Source organism: Vulpes vulpes, chromosome 1 (genome assembly GCF_048418805.1).
Source record: "Vulpes vulpes isolate BD-2025 chromosome 1, VulVul3, whole genome shotgun sequence".
In the NCBI taxonomy this organism is placed as follows: domain Eukaryota; kingdom Metazoa; phylum Chordata; class Mammalia; order Carnivora; family Canidae; genus Vulpes; species Vulpes vulpes.
In genome coordinates, this window is record NC_132780.1 from 172,603,225 (window position 1) to 172,620,243 (window position 17,019).

At 40.2% G+C, this 17,019-nt stretch overlaps 1 pseudogene; it reads left to right on the plus strand.

Moving 5' to 3' along the window:
• The first annotated feature begins 7,662 nt into the window (after nt 1-7,662).
• Nucleotides 7,663-10,142, plus strand: LOC112926428 (perilipin-2 pseudogene; annotated as a pseudogene).
• The last annotated feature ends 6,877 nt before the right edge of the window (nt 10,143-17,019 follow it).

Sequence of the window (17,019 nt, forward strand, 5' to 3'; positions counted from 1 at the left end):
AGACTGAAGTAGTTAAACTTGCAATAAAAAAGGATCAGCCAGCCACTCACCACATGTCTATTCATAACCACTTGGATTTGGGAAATGATTTCTCTGATCTTGGTGTTCCATAAACAGAACTACATGTTTCTGCATTTGGGTTGTTCTTTTATTGCAATTCTGAACAACTTTTTTAAGAGAAAAGAGGACTAAATTAACCAAAAAGGATGTTTTGTGCATTTAAAAAAATTTTTTTTAAGATTTTTTATTTTTTTATTTTTATTTTTTTTTTAATTTTTTTTAAATTTTATTTATTTATGATAGTCATACAGAGAGAAAGAGAGAGGCAGAGACACAGGCAGAGGGAGAAGCAGGCTCCATGCGCTGGGAGCCTGATGTGGGATTCGATCCCGGGTCTCCAGGATCGCGCCCTGGGCCAAAGGCAGGCGCCAAACCGCTGCGCCACCCAGGGATCCCTTAAGATTTTTTATTTAAGTAATCTTTCCATCCACTATGGGGCTCAAACTCAGGAGGACCCCGGGATCAAGAGTTGTATGTTCTTCCAACTGAGCTAGCAAGGCATGCCCAGAAAGGATATTTCTAATAAACAGATTTCAAATTCAAATATCTAAGCCCAGCAATATCAAAAGGAAATGTTTATTGTTGCATTTTTTCAGTCTTTTTCAACCTTAGAGAAACACTTTGACATTTCAAATGAATAAGCTTAATTATCCACAATATTCAAATTCTTGTGCTGACATATTTTGGAAATGTAACAATGAAATAGAGAAGGTCCCTCTTTCACAATACAGAAATCCCAGCATTTCAAACATCATATGGTAAGAACAATACCAGCAGGAGTGGGAGAGAGGATAGTGGTGCTGACTTTGTGGTGAAAGGGGTATTTGGCCTTAGATGCAAAGCAGCCTCAGAGGAAGGGCTTTGCAGAACAGGGCATGTATTAGGGTCCCCAGAGAAACAGAACTAATAGGATGTGCTGAAGAGAGGAAGATTTACTTTAAGGAATGGGCTTATGGGATTGTGGAGACTTGGCAAATCCAAAATCTTCAGGGTAGGCTGGCAGGCTGGAGACCCAGTCAAGAATTGCATTTCAAGCCCTAACATGATCTGCTGAAATAATGCCCTCTTCTTCCAGAGGCCCACCCACATCATGGAGGACACTATGCTTTACGGCAAGTCTACTGATTTGAGTGTCCATCTCATCTAAAAAATGTTTTCATAGAAATATCTAGAATGTTTGACAAAATATCTGGTCATATCAAGTTGACATAGAAAATTAGCCATCACAAAAGAATTCTAAGGTGAAGAGGAAAAAGTTAAAAAAAAAAAGATCTTCATGTCAGATAATTTTGATCTCTCAGAGAAAAATGAGGGATTTGTTGGAAGGGAGGCTGAGGGTTGATAGCCATTGAAAGTACACTCTGGGGACAAGGATGGGATTTAGAGATGAGAAAAGCTTTAGGAATAGCACTCAGAATAACCTTTATGTTTGAAGCAATGTTGAACCTAAGTCAGATTTCTCTCTTTTTTTTTCCCTTCAGCATGGTTTCTAAAAGAGGAAAAGCTGTGGAATCATACCAACTGAAATGTGAGTCCTAGAAACCCACTCACTAACCCACTATGTGACCTTGGGAAAATTATGTGAAAATTAGTCTCTGCTGTAAAAAGTGAATAAAATTATTTGTGTAAAAGTGTCTGGAACAGGGAGTGGTTACTTAACTGAGGGTGATCTTGCTCCTCAAAGGACATTTGGCAAAAGCTGGAGACATTTTTTTGGTTGTCATAACTGGTGGTGGGGGGGTGTTATTGGCAGAAGTCAGGAATGATGATACTTAAACCTTATTCAATGTATAAGACAGGACCCTTCCCCACCAACAAAGAACTATCCAGTCCAGAATGTCATAGTGCCAAGGTTGAGAAATCCTGGTCTAGAACAATGTCCGAGGCATTACAAAAACAGTAAATCTTGGTTTCTGTCTTTATATTAATCATGGTAAACCAAATGGAGTAGAATTTTTACCTGTAAGTGGCCACAACTGAAGGTTTCTTTTTCTAAAACACTTAAAATATTCTGCTGTAAAGAAGACTAACAGGAAATTTAGAGACAAAAAGAAGGAAACTCCGTTCAGAAATAAAATTCTCTCACAAATAAAATGTGAAAGAAATGAACAAATTCAAGAAATATCAGAAGTCTAACTTCTGGGCCAGGACAGACTCATTCTAATATATCATGTGCTACAGAACCAAACTTTGAGGGAAACTTTTAGTTGACTGCGATTTACATTTATATATTGTTTATACATTTTTCCTATATCAATGATATATTTTAGAAATAAAACAGAGAACCCAGCAAATTGAATAGTTAGGTTTTGTCCAACTTTATGTGTAACTTTTCGCTAAAAACCAAACTGAAATTCTTTTTTTATATATATAAATTTTATTTATTTATTCATGAGAGACACAGAGAGAGGCAGAGACAGGCAGAGGGAGAAGCAGGCTCCCTGCAAGAAGCCCGATGAGGGACTCGATCCCAGGTCTCCAGGATCACGCTCTGAGCCGAAGGCGGCGCTAAACCGCTGAGCCACTGGGGCTGCCCCAAACTGAAATTCTTAAGCAACTTCAGAACCAACACAGTACAGCTTTACCTGGAATATCTCACTACCTCTGGTTTCTGTGAGTGCAGACACTGAACAAATACGCAAAAATAAGGCAATTTTAATTCTTCCATACTGATTTGACCAAATTTGCATCAAAAGTTCTATCATTTCTATTCTATTTGGATGGGACTGGGAAGGAGGCCAGCGCTGTAAACCCATTAGTTAGTTCTTGAGCACTTAGTAACGCTATCACTCTAAGTCCCACATTTGTTTTTAGTCTTTTTCTTTAGATTGTGGCAAAACTGGCACAAAAAATAAAACTTGCAAAACCTGCAAAAACAGGTTTTTTTGTTTTTTGCTTTTTTGTTGTTAAATGCAGACAGGAGTTTCAAAAATTACTTTTTTAATGGTAAGTTTTATTTTTTTATTTTGTATTTATTTTTAAAAGATTTTATTTATTCATTCATGAGAGACACACAGAGAGAGGCAGAGGAAGAAGCAGGGCTCCTCACAGGGAGCCCCAAATGGGACTTGATCCCAGGACCCTGGGATCACAACCTGAGCCCAAGGCAGGTGCTCAACCACTGAGCCACCCAGGCATCCCTAATGGTAAGTTTTAAACTAAGAAGTCAGATCAACTAAAAGTTGGACGAGGAAGAAACTAGCGTGAGCCCTGATGCCTGCTGGCTGGCCGTCGGCCTGGAAGTCCTTCCTTGGCTGCAAGTCACTGACTAAAGTCTAGGGAAAAGGGGAGAACCATTACCCCTGGAAATGGACAGAAAAACATTAGTGGAGATTAGGGAGGAACTCAAGACTGTGGCTGAAATCAGTCCTGTTACCCTTATGAGCAGAGTAGAGAGTGTTTTCTAAAGCCCTGGGGAGCCTAGCTGCCATCTGAGGAGAGCCTACTGTGGGCCAGGCGCTTTTGAATATTCTTTTATTCGATCCTACAAACAGCCTGAGACATCTAGATGCTGAGCAGTTGTGCTGGGATTAACACCTAATATGAGAGGGATGCCGAACGACTGGAATTTGTGCCTCGATTTGTGCATACCTATGATGAAAATAGGTCTATTGTGGATTTGTAAAAAAATAATAAACTTTGTTTTTAAGCAGTTTTATGTTCATATGTCATGGGCTTGCAATACCAATTTTATAAATAATCTATAACCATACAAGAAAATTAAAATCAGTTGGAGTCCCTCAAACTCCATGTAACCATTTCACGCATTTTTTGTACAGTTATACATACCTATGCAATTTGACAAGAATGGAATCATATTCATTCTTTAACAATTCAAAGACGTTTTATGATATATTTTTGCTTTTGTCTCCCTGTCTCCCCCGCTTCATTCACATAATCCCCCCTCCACGTACATGTTTATAAATGTACACAAATCTGCATATCCTTACACATGTAGGTTTTTTTGGTTGTTGCTTTTATATTAATGGAGTTTATATTCTTTAGTGCATTTCACTTAGACTTTGAGGAACCCACTCCAAGTAAACTGGTTTGGACCTGGCTTATTCCTGATGGCATAATGTCCCAGAGTACAGGTTTACCTACACTGATCCTGAGAATCACATGGGGCTCCCTCTGTTATTCCCATCTCCCACTGCTCAGCTCCTCATGCCCTTTTCACTCTGACCTCTGGTGGTCACTCCTTGTTTGTTCATTCTCTGGGATGTAACTTAAATGTAGTGAAGGCTGTTTGATTTAATTGAAGCTTTGCCCTTGGATCTAGTCAGAGTCTTGGGGCATGAGAACAGAATGGGAAGCATGGACAGAGAGAAGAGCTGACATTAGAGATCCCTGGTCCATTATCTCTCCTGGGAGTCATGTGGAGGCATAGAAATCAGCTTTTGCTGGCCCCTGGGAGTGAAGTAGTGACCACTGCCAGATGTCAACCACACACTGTTCCAAGGACCACTTCTCTGGATCTACAGAGTTGGAATTCTAGCTCTATTTATTGCATGCCCATTATGTGCCAGGCCACAGTTCAAGACATTCACATACCTTCCCACATTTATGCCTCACAACCAGGCAAGTTTTATCATGCCAACTTTTCAAATGGGGAACATGGGCAATGAGAGATTAAGTGGCTTGCCTCAAATCACATAGCTAAGAAGTGGTAGTGTTCGGTTTCAAACCTTAGTCTTCCAACTTCAAATACATTTCCATTGAGTGCATTGTTGTTACAAGCCCAAGATGGATTCAGTGCCATATTCAGGGGCCATGTAGAAGGAGGGGGAACTTTACTCTTTCTGATTGGATACATGATGAAGAGTGTGGTTTGCCCAGGACCATCTGACCCTAATAAAGATCTTTATTGAAAGCTTGTTCGTGTCCATTTGTTATCTATCTCTATTTCCAGAATGAAAACACATGTGATAATAGAAAAATGCTACCTACCATAAGCTTCCAAGTTTGGAGCATAAATGATGGCGCTTCATCAGCTTCAGTTTACATTCCTATGAATTCAGCTTTACAAGAGTCTCTATGTTCCAGCAGTGTCCTATGAAATCCTGTCTCTGAGAGACTTTCTGGTACTTTCTGGTTGGGACCTGATGTTTGTACCCTCGCGTTATTGCCTAGAGTTCATGTCCTCTTCAGGTTTTGTATTCATACATATTTTTGATGGTTCTAGGTTAAGTCTCAGTGATTTCTGTAGGAAATTCAGTTTCTTCTCTATTCAGAGAATCTTCTCTATTCTCTAAACTATAGAAGAGAGGGGCAGAGACTCCTTCAAGTCTCTTTCTGGAGACATTTGCTTTTTCTCAGTAACATTCATTAAACATCTGATTTCCAGATACTGCCCTTAGTGCTGGAGATAGAAAAGTTTTGCTGCCCTTGAGACTCTCACAATCCAGTTAGGGCAGCAGACACAGGAACAAGGAATTCCAAAGAAGTGTGGTAAGTACACAGGTCCAGGGCCAGCACAAAGGAGGAAGAAAGCAGCTTGGCCTATCTGAGAGAGCAGGCCCCACACGGAGGCAAGGCTACACCATGGCTGCAGGGAAGGACTCAATCTTCAGATTTCACTTGGGAACACACCATTGTTTCTCCTCCGGTCACCCACAAGGATGGGAAAGTCAGGGGTTCTTCAGGTGAGTGGAAAGCCCACAATAGCTCCGTTAGCGGATTGCGGGTCGCTCCTGCCAGAGTACATCTAATCTGAATACAAATGCCATCTTATATTTTACTTTGCTTTGTCATTAGATTTGCTTAATTTACGAAGTCTGTCTTAACCAAAAGGCCCTAGGTTTTTTTTTAAGCATGCCGATCCATACTCTCTAATGGGTAAAGGGTTTTGACCAAACTTTGGGATTAAAAGTTAACAGAAAAGATTCCAGCCACAGCAAGTCATGCCCCTTCTACAAGGCTGAGTCATCACTTAGACCTTGACCATAGACCATGAAACATCTCCTCTTCCTGTCTTTCCATTGCTAAAACTTTCCAAGTACATTTCCATAACAAATAAGATTTAGCTTTGGGAAGGGAGCTGTTCTTTTTTGGTCTAGGTCTCTTGGGAAATCAAGTCTAGGGGAAAAAAAAAAAAAAAAGCTAAGCGGCATAACCTTAATCATGGCCAGGAATGATAGGGATCACCACTTTTCCTTAATCACAGTATTCCCAATGCCCTGAAATGTGACAAGAGATGCATCCAGGCACTCTGGTTCATTTCTGGAGAGTTTATACTAAAGCCCCCATTAGGCGAGGGGCCCCACAAAAGATGGATAGTTTTTAATTCTATTGGTGTGTAAATGGAGAGACTGGGTTGTATTAAAAGTATTTTAATAAAATCTTTGGTCATGATAGTCACAATACTAGAACATCAAGTCTAGGAAGGTTGGGGGGAAAAGCTAGCAACCTCAATATTTGTTTTTTAAAAAACTGATAACATTCCTTACAATGCATTATTTACTAAAATAGTAGGAGTCACACTGTACAAAGTGTCCATTCTCATGTAGAAGACTGGTTGTAGAGTGGTGGAAAATTGTAGGATCATCATAACAGAACCAAATTGGGGAACTTAAGGCATTAGGAAGGGCCTGCTTTTGATATAGTTGGATATGGGTGCTAACTTGCTCATGCAAGGCTACAGAAAAGCTGTGGGAGATAGGCTGGGAGATAGAATCTTTGTTAAGCCAGAATCCTGAACCAGAGAAGCAGGAATTATCAAGCATCAGGGCCAGAGGAGGTAATGCTAGAAATGAATTAGTTAATTTATTTTTAAAAAGTCAAGTTGATGCTAAGACAACCTCAAATAGATGCAGAAATAAAGTGCAAGCAGGGCTTTGGGTAGATTGAAGAGTGATGTCACCGAGGCCGCAGAGTAGGAGACCCCCAGCCTCTGCTCTCCCCACAAAGATCAACAACTAATGGCTCTTGATGAATAAAACAGACCTAAGAGCTCTGGAAGCCAGTTAAGAAACTGTAGCATACACTGAAACAAAAACAGCACAAAAAGGGAAGGAAGACTGCTTGGCTTTGCCTGCGTCACCCCATCCCCCAAGCCAGCATGGCTCCACCCTAAGAAGTAACTTCCAGGCTAGAAAAGAAGTCCCCCCTGGGGCGCCTCGGTGGTTCAGTCTGTGGGGCGGTGGGGCATCTGGGACACTCTTGGTATCCGCTCAGGTCATGATCTCATGGCAGGGAGTCTTCTTGGCTTCTTGGGGACTCTCTCCCTCTGCCCCTCCCCTTGCTCTCTCAATCTCTCTCTCCTTCTCTTAAATTAATTAATTAATTAAAAATAAATAAATAAATAAATAAATAAATAAATAAATAAATAAATAGAAAAGACTTCCTCTCGCAGGGAAAGGAAGAACAGGGTGAGCAGAGAGCTTCCTCTGCCTTTCAGGGTAGTACATGAAGGTCCCACTTCAGTTTCACTTCACCCTCTGACAGGCAAAGCTAAGACACATGGAGAGGGATGTGAGAAACAAGGCAAAATAGCAGGGGCTTGCCAGGAGCAATCAGGCAGTGGGAGTGACCGTGGCTTTCAGTGACCTGCTCTGTGGACAGACCCAACAGCTTTGGCCACTGGAAAGGAGAAACAAAACAATGGCCCGCAAAGCCACAGATCCTCCATCGATTTTACCAGCTTTCATCTCACAGGTGTTCATGTTTGCTGACACCAGCCACCTGAATCTCTCCCTGTTCCCTCCCCCAAACTCTGCCAGAGCCCAAGCACCACACAAGCAGCCAGCGCAGGCCTCCGCAGCTGCACGAGTGCAGGACATTGGCCTAGACGCCAGTGGCTGACCTCTACCACTGTGGGCCAGGTCAAGGCTAGCTCCTCCAGCTGCGCACTTGCATATCACTAGCCTGACGCCCCTCACTGGCCTTCACTGATGTGCATGTGCCCAGGGAAGAGACTGCAGCCATGGGAAAGCATGCCAACAGCCAGAATCTCTGCAGCAGCTTATGGGCTCTGATCAAGCCCTGTCTTCTGTCATAAGCCTGCATCACCGTGCTTCCCTGCCACTTGCCCCTCCAGCTTACATGTGCATGCCCCAGGCCAACCTCCATCGCCAGCCTCCACCACTGTGTGCCCATGGCAAGACACAGCAGCCATAGTAGTCAGTGCCAATAGCTAGGGCCCCTGAAGCTGCCAGCACATCAGTAGTGGGCCTTGGCTCTTGTCACCTGCCTTGGCCCTCACCACTGTAGGTATTTCTGAAACCAGACCCTGCCACTATACAGGCGCCTGCACTTGTCTCCACAGCAGAGCTGTGCATACCACAGGTTCTGGCCACTACCAGTGCTTGCCCTAGTCCTTAGCTATTCGACCTAGAGGTGCTGCTGAGGACTCAAACATCTCTTGCTCCCTCAGCAGACACTCTGTTGTGCTCACCCAGGACCATGCAGTTGTCAATGCCGTGGACATTGAGGCAATGGCCTAAGGCAATGCCCCCTTGGACCTGGTGCTGCCACACACCTCTATACGTAGCTCTCAGTGGATTTTTCAGCACAGACTTTGCAGACCATAAGGAAATGGGTTCATAGTCTAAGCATTAAAAGAAAGGAACTGCCAATTGAGAATACTTTACTCAGCAAAGATGCCCTTCAGAAGTGAAGGCAAGATAAAGTTTCCCAAACAAACAAAAGCTGAGACAGTTCATTACCACTAGACCTGCCTTACAAGAAATGCTGAAAGGATGATAACTAGAAACATGAAAATATATGAAATTAACACACTGGTTAAAATAAATATGTGGTCAGATTCAGAACACTGTAATACTGTAGTATCAGTGGTGTGTTGACTACTTAATTCTAGTATAAAGGTTGGAGGACACAAGTAATAAAAATTTCTATAGCTATCATACTATGTTTATGGATGGATACACAATGTAAAAACATGTAAATGTGGAACACTGCATGGGACTCACTGTACAAAGGATCAGTATCCATGCGTGAAGTCTGTGTATGTGATGGCAGGGAAGGGTGTGAAGAGCATCACTTCCGTGGCTGTGACCGAGTGCTTTGCCCATCATTCAAAAGCTAGAACCACAAATTGCAGTTGCCAAAATACTTGCTTGTTAGGGGCTAGACAGGATTGAGAAGAAACTGCCTATTCTGAATCAGCCAATAAACCAGATTGTTGCCAATGCCAGAGGTGCTATGACCAGGGCAAAAGATGCTGTAACTAGAGCCAAGGATTCCATGGCCAGCACAATCACTTAGGTGATAGACAAGACCAAAGAACAAGACTGGCAGTGTGGAGAAGACCAAGTCTATGATCAATGGCAGCATTAAAACAGTCTTGGGTTGTCGGATGATGCAGCTGGTGAGCAGTGGAATGGAAAATGCACTTACCAAATCAGAGTTGCTAGTGGACCAGTAACCTCCCTCTCACTGAGAAAAAAACTAGAAAAAGAAGCAAAAAAAAAAAAAAGTTGAAGGGTTTGATACAGTTCAGAAGCCAAGTTATTATATTAGATTGGGATCCCTGTCTATGAAGCTCTGCTCACATGCCTACCAGCAGGCTATCAGCTGGGTTAAAGAAGCCAAGCAAAAAAGCCAAGAGATCATTTCTCAGCTCCATTCCACTATTAATCTGATTGAATTTGCCAGGAAGGATGTGCATAGTGCCAACCAGAAAATTCATGGTGCTCAGGATAAGTTCTCTCTCTCCAGGTGGAGTGGAAAAGAAGCGTTGGCCATGATGATACAGACGAATCCCACTGTGCTGAGCACATTGAGTCATGCACTCTTGCTATTGCCTGCAACTTGACTCAGCAGCTCCAGACCATGCGCCACACCCTGCTGTTCAAAATCTGAGGGTTACTGCAGAACATCCAGGATCAGGCAAGTCACTGGGGGTGATGGCTGGTGACATCTGCTGGGTGTTCCACAATGCTGCCTCCTTTAAGGAAGTGTCTGATGGCCTGTTCACTTCCAACAAGGGGCAGCTGCAGAACATGAAGGAGTCTTTAGATGTTGTGATGGATTATCTTGTTAATAACATGCCTCTCAACTGGCTGGTAGGTCCCTTTTATCCTTAGCTGACTGAGTCTCAGAATGCTCAGGACCAAGGTACACAGAAGGACACAACTAATCAGGAGGCCCAGCAGCCTGAGCACAAAACACATCAAAGCTGTACCATCAAAGTTCATGGTACAGGCAGCCAGATGACACTTTCTCTTATGTTGAAATTAACCTGTTAGACAACTCTGAATTGAGGAAGCAGCTAAGTAGAGATAAGGTCCTCAGTTATAGTCATTTCTAACTGGATTAAGAGCTTTAAAATTTTTGGCATTAGCAGATGAGTTCTGTTGTTTACCCGGCTGGTCAGAAAATGATAGATTGGTCACAGCCTAGCCAGGACTCCCAGAAAGTTTCAGTGCATTTATAGTCTCATCCTATTACCATTGTTGCTGTTCATATTGAATAAAAACATTGTCATGTGGGCTGTGGTGTGGGCTGCCATCTGCTCAGACGGTTTCGTCTGAGCAGGCTTCATCTCACTGGTTTGTCTCACAAAGCATGCCTGTACAACTCTAGGTTTTTAAATTTTTCGTGAAGGAATGTGCTCTATGAATTCAATAAAATAAACTGCAAAATAGATCAATGAAGAAAAGATGTAAATGTCATCTCAAAAACTTAAAAAGTGGTGGGGGGTGATAAAAGAGTAGGGTTTTTGTATGTGATTGAAGTTAAGTTGTTATCAGCTTAAAAATGACTGTTATGTTTACAAGATGTTTCAGGTAAGTCTTCGAGTAATCACAAATGAAAACCTATAGTAGATACATAAAAAATAAGAAGAAGGGAATCAAAGTATACCCACTACAGAAAATTCAACACAAAAGAAGACAGCAAGAGGAATAAAAGCAACAAGAAACTACAAAATAGCCAGAAAACAATGAACAAGATGGCAATGGTAAGTCCTTACCTACTAATAATTACTTTAAATGTAAATAGATTTAGGGGATCCCTGGGTGGCTCAGCGGTTTAGCAGCTGCCTTCGGCTCAGGGTGTGATCCTGGAGTCCTGGGATCGAGTCCCACATTGGGCTCCCTGCATGGAGCCTGCTTCTCCCTCTGCGTCTGTCTCTGCCGCTCTGTGTGTGTGTGTGTGTGTGTGTGTGTGTGTCTCATGAATAAATAAATAAAATATTAAAAAAAAGTAAATGGATTTAAATGCTCCAATCCAAAGACCTCTAGTGGCTGAATACATAAAAAAACAAGACCCAACTACATACTGCCTACAAGAGACTCAGTTCAGCTTCAAAGGCACACATAGGCACAAAGTGAAGAGATGGAAAAAAATATTCCATCCAAATGGAAACCAAATAGTGTGGGTAGCTACACTCATATCAGACAAACAGACTTCAAGTCAAAACCTGTAGCAAGAAATAAAGAAGGTCATTATGTACTGAGAAAGGGGTCAACACATCAAGAGGATATAACAATTGTAAATATATAAGCACCCAACATAGGGTTACCTAAATATATTGAGAAAATACTAAGAGATCTGAAGAAAGTCATAGAAAACAGTACAGTAAGAGCTGGGAACTTCTGCCTTACTTTTAACAATTCACAAATCATCCAGACATAAAATCAGTAAGTGGAAAAATAGACTACATGTTAGAACTACATGTTAGATAAAATGGACCTAACAGCCATATGTAAAACATTCCATTCAATAGCAGCTGAATACACATTCTTAGGCACACACAGAACACTCTCTAGAATAGATCATATGTTACTTACAAAACAAGTCTTAGCAAATTTAAGGTTGAAACCATATCAAGTATGTTTTCTGACCACAATGGTATGAAACTGAAAATCAGTAACAGGAGGAAAACTGGAAAATTCACAAATATGTGGAAATTAAACATCACACTCCTGAGCAACAAATGGATCACAGATGAAATTAAAAGGGAAATAAAATATATTAAAGCAAATGAGAATGGAAACATAACATACCCAAACCTATGGGATACAGCAAAATCAGTGCTAAGAGGAATGCTAATAGCAATAAATGCCTACATTAAGAAAAAAGAAATATCTCAAACAATCTAACTTTACACCTCATGGAACTATAAAAACAAGAAGAAGCTTAGCCTAATGTTAGTAGAAAAAAGGAAATAGCAAAGATCAGAGAAATAGCAAAGATCATAGTAGAAACAAATGAAATATAGAATACAAAAAAATAGAAAAGGTCAACAACATTTTGAGTTGGTTTTCTTAGGTGGTAATAAAACTCACAAACTTTTAGCTAGACTTATGAGAGAGAGAGAGAGAGAGAGAGAGAGAGAACAAAATCAGAAATGAAAAGGGAGATATTACAACTGATACCACAGAAATACAAAAGATCATAGGAGACTACTATAAATGGTTATATGCTAACAAAGTGGGCAACCTAGAAGAAATGATAAATCCCTAGAAAATACAGCTTACCAAATCTGAATCATGAGGAAATAGAAAATCTGAACAAACAAATAACAAGTAAGAAGACTGAATCAGTAATTAAAATCTTCCTAACAAAAGAAACCTAGGACCAGATGGGTTCATAGGTAAATTTTACCAAACATGTGAAAAAAGAATTAATGTAAATTCTTCTCAAACTCTTCAAAACCACTGAAGAGAGGGAATACTCTCAAATTTGTTTTCCAAGGCTAACATCACCCCATACCAAAGCCAGACAAGGATACTATAGGAAAACTACAGATGATGATCTCTAATGAATATACATGAAAAACTTCTAGAAGAAAAACAACAACTAGCAAACTGAATTCAACATCACATTGTTTTTTTTAAAAAAGATTTTATTCATTCATTTTAGAGAAATAGGAGGGAGAGGGTTAAATGGAGAGGGAGAGAGAGAATCCCAAGTAGACTCCCTGATGAACCCAGAGCCCTACTGAGGACTTGATCCCATGATCCGAAGATCATGACCTGAGCTGAAATCAAGTTGAGCCAGTTGAGCCATCCAGGCACCCTTCAACATCACAGTAAAAGGATCATACACCATATTCAAGTGGGATTTATCCTGAGAAGGCAAGGATGGTTCAATATATGCATATCAATAAATGTGTGATATACCACATTAATAGAATGAAAGACAAAAATCAAATGATCTTTTCAGTAGATGCAGAAAAAGCATTTACCAAAATTCAACATTCTTTCCTGATAAAAATTCTTTAAAAATTGCTTATAGAATGAATACACCTCAATATAATAAAAGGTCATATATGACAGGCCCATAGCTGACATCATACTCAATGGTAGAAAATTTTCCCTCTAAGATCAGAAACAAGACAAGGATGTCTACTCTCACCACACTATTCATCATATTACTGGACATTTCAGACTGAGCAATTAAGCAAGAAAAAAAATTATAAAAGCACCTAAATCAGAAAGGAAGAAGTAAAATGGTCTCTGTGTGCTAATGACATAATTTTGTATATAAAAAACCCTAAAGACTCCACCAAAAAACTATTAGACCTAATAGAGCAAGTCAGTGAAGTTTCAGGATACACAAAGTACAATAGAGAGCAAACTAAGGATTGATGGATGGGAGGTGGGTAAGGGATGGACAAGATGGGTGATGGGGATTAAGGAGGGCACTTGTGATGAATCACTAAATTCTACTCCTGAGGGATCCCTGGGTGGCGCAGCGCTTTGGCGCCTGCCTTTGGCCCAGGGCACGATCCTGGAGACCCGGGATCGAATCCCACGTCCGGCTCCCGGTGCATGGAGCCTGCTCCTCCCTCTGCCTGTGTCTCTGCCCCTCTCTCTCTGTGTGTGACTATCATAAGTAAATAAAAATTAAAAAAAAAATTCTACTCCTGAAACCAATATACCCTATATGTTAACTAGAACTTAAATAAAAACTTGAAACAAATGAATAAAAAAACAACATACACGAATCAGTTGCATTTCTAAAGACTAACAAAGTATCTGAAAACAAAATAATTCCATTTACAATAACAAAAACAATAAAATACTTAGGTATAAATGTAACCAATCAGGTTAAATATCTATACACCAAAAACTATAAAACATTGAGGAAAGAAAACGAAGATAAAAATAAATGAGATGATATCTTGTGTTCATGGATCAGAGAAGTTAATATTGTTAAAATGTCCATAGTACCTAAAGGCATCTATAGATTCAATGTAGTTCATATGATGTTTTCAAGGCCATTTCTCACAGAAATAGAAACAAAATCCTAAAATTCTTATGAAACCACAAAAAAACAAAAACCACCAAAATCTAACCAAAGCAAATAGCCAAAGTAGTCTGGAAGAACAGGGCTGGAGATATCACACTTCCTGATTTCAAACTATAATACAAAGCTATAGTAATCAAAACAGTATGGTACTAGCATAAAAACAGATATAATTACCAATGGAACAGAATCGAGAGCAAATAAATAAATAAATAAATAAATAAATAAATAAATTTATACAGTCAATTAGTATTTAACAAGGAAGCCAAGAATACTCAAGAAAGAATGGTCTTTTCAAGCAATGGTGTTAGGAAAACTGGATATCCCTTATCTTACATCACACACAAAAATTAAATTAAAAGGGGGTCAGGGCTTAAAAGTAAACTTTGAAACCATAAAAATCCTAGAAGAAAACACAGGCAAAATGCTCCTTAACATTTTTCAGATTTGACACCAAAAGTACTAGCAATAAAACCAAAAATAATAAGTAGAACAACATCCAACTAAATGTTTCTGCACAGCAGAAAAGGGAGATATTACAGATAAAAGGGAGATATTAGCAGAATGAAAAGGCAACCAATTGGGACATCTGGGTGGCTCAGTGGGTTAAGTGTCTTCTGCCTTCTGCTCAGGTCATGATCCCAGTGTCCTGGGATCCAGTCTGGCATGGGGTGGGATCCTTGCTCAGCAGGGTACCCACTTCTCCCTCTCCCTGCCCCTGGCTTGTGCTCTCTCTTGCTATCCCTATCTCTCTCTCAAATAAATAAATAAAATCTTAGGGAAAAAAGGCAATCTATTGAATGGGAGAAAATATTTGCATGCCATGTATTTGATAAGGGGTTAACATCCAAAATGTATAAGGAGCTCATTCAATCCAATAGCAAAATACCCCAAATAATTTGATTGAAAAATAGGTAGTGGACTTGAAAGGACATTTTCACAAAGAGATAGAAAATGTATGTGAAAATGAATTCAGTATCACTAATTATCAGGGGAACGCAATCAAAACCACATGAAATAAATATCATCTCACACCCATTAGAATGGCTGTTATCAAAAAGAAACAAGATAACTAATACTGGGGACGATATGGAGAATAGGGAATCCTAGTTCATTGATGGTAGGAAGGCAAATTAGTGCAGTTACTCTGGAAAACAGTATGGAAGTCCTCAAAAAATTAAAAATGGAGCTACCATATGATCCAGTGATTCTGCTCTAGGTCTATTTAAAAGAGATTATCTGCACACTCATATTCATTGCAGCATTATTCCCAGTAGCCAAGGCATGGAAGCAACCCAAGTGTCCTTTGACAGATGAATGGATAAAGAAAAGGTTTTATGTATATATAAATATACATAAAAATTGTATATGCTTACATATTTAATGGACTATTATTCAGCTGTAAACAAGAAATCCTGCCATTTGAGACAACATGGGTAGACTTGAGGGCATCAGAATCTAAAAACATCGAATTCATAGAAACAGAGTAGAATGAATGGCGTAGTTGCCAAAGGTTGGGGGAATATGGGGAGATGTTGGTCAAAGGGTACAAGCCTTCAGTTATAAAATGGATAAGTGGGGATCCCTGGGTGGCTCAGTGGTTTAGCGTCTGTCTTTGGCCCAGGGCGCGATTCTGGATCCCCGGGATTGAGTCCCACGTCGGGCTCCTGGCATGGAGCCTGCCTCTCCCTCTGCCTGTGTCTCTGTCTCTGTCTCTCTCTATGTCTATCATAAATAAATAAAATCTTTAAAAAAATTTTTAAAAAATGGATAAATTTTAGGGATCTAGTGGACAGCACAGTGACTATAGTTAACAATATTGTAATTTTGAATGTTACTATGAGAATAAAGCTTTAATGTTCTCACCATAACAATTTAAAAATGACAATGAGGTGGAGTAAAGGATGTGTTAACTAACCTTATGGTGGTAAATATTTTGCAATGTATGTGTGTAACAAACCATCACACTGCATGCCTTAAACCTACATATGTCAACTGTATCTCAGTAACCTGGGGCGGGGGGGCGGGGGGCGGGTTGTGGAAAAGAGGACTTTTGGAGAGCACTTGGAGTCAGTTTTACCTGGGATGATGACTGAATTCAAGGAATCAGACCTGGGCCTGCAGTCAATCCTCTTGGGTTTATGCAGTGTTAGAATCCCCTAATGAGAAGCGCAGACCGCAGACCTCAGGGACCCCCAGCTCAATCTTCTTGATTATAGCTGAAGAAAATAAGGCCCAGCACACAGATACTTAGTGTCGGAGAGGACTTTCCACTCTGAGTTCTAGGCTTTCTTTAGGGCTACACCACACTCCGTTTCACTGGCAAACTTGCTTAGTTGAATACATAATCAACACCTATCATATCCCAGGTTCTGTGGCAGAGGGCGAGGATTCAAAGATGCCTATGAAGATTATGACCTAAACAATGAGACAGAGAGCTTCAGAAAGAATTATTTTATACCAGATAAAAATTATTAATAGAGTTTCATTATATGCGTAAGTGCATATATACAAAAATGCTAAGTGAAAAAACCAGCAAACAAAATTATATGTATATTCTGTTCGCCTTTTGTTAAAAAAAAAAAAAAAGAAACCATAGAAACTTGAGAAACGCATAATGAGCCATAATGAGCCAAGTGTTCTGGAATATGCGAAGACCTTGTGTTATCAACACCCGTGCACTTCATTTGACCTCCCTTCTTCGAGGTCCAGGACCCAGTTTTTGTACTTGTTACGGGTGCA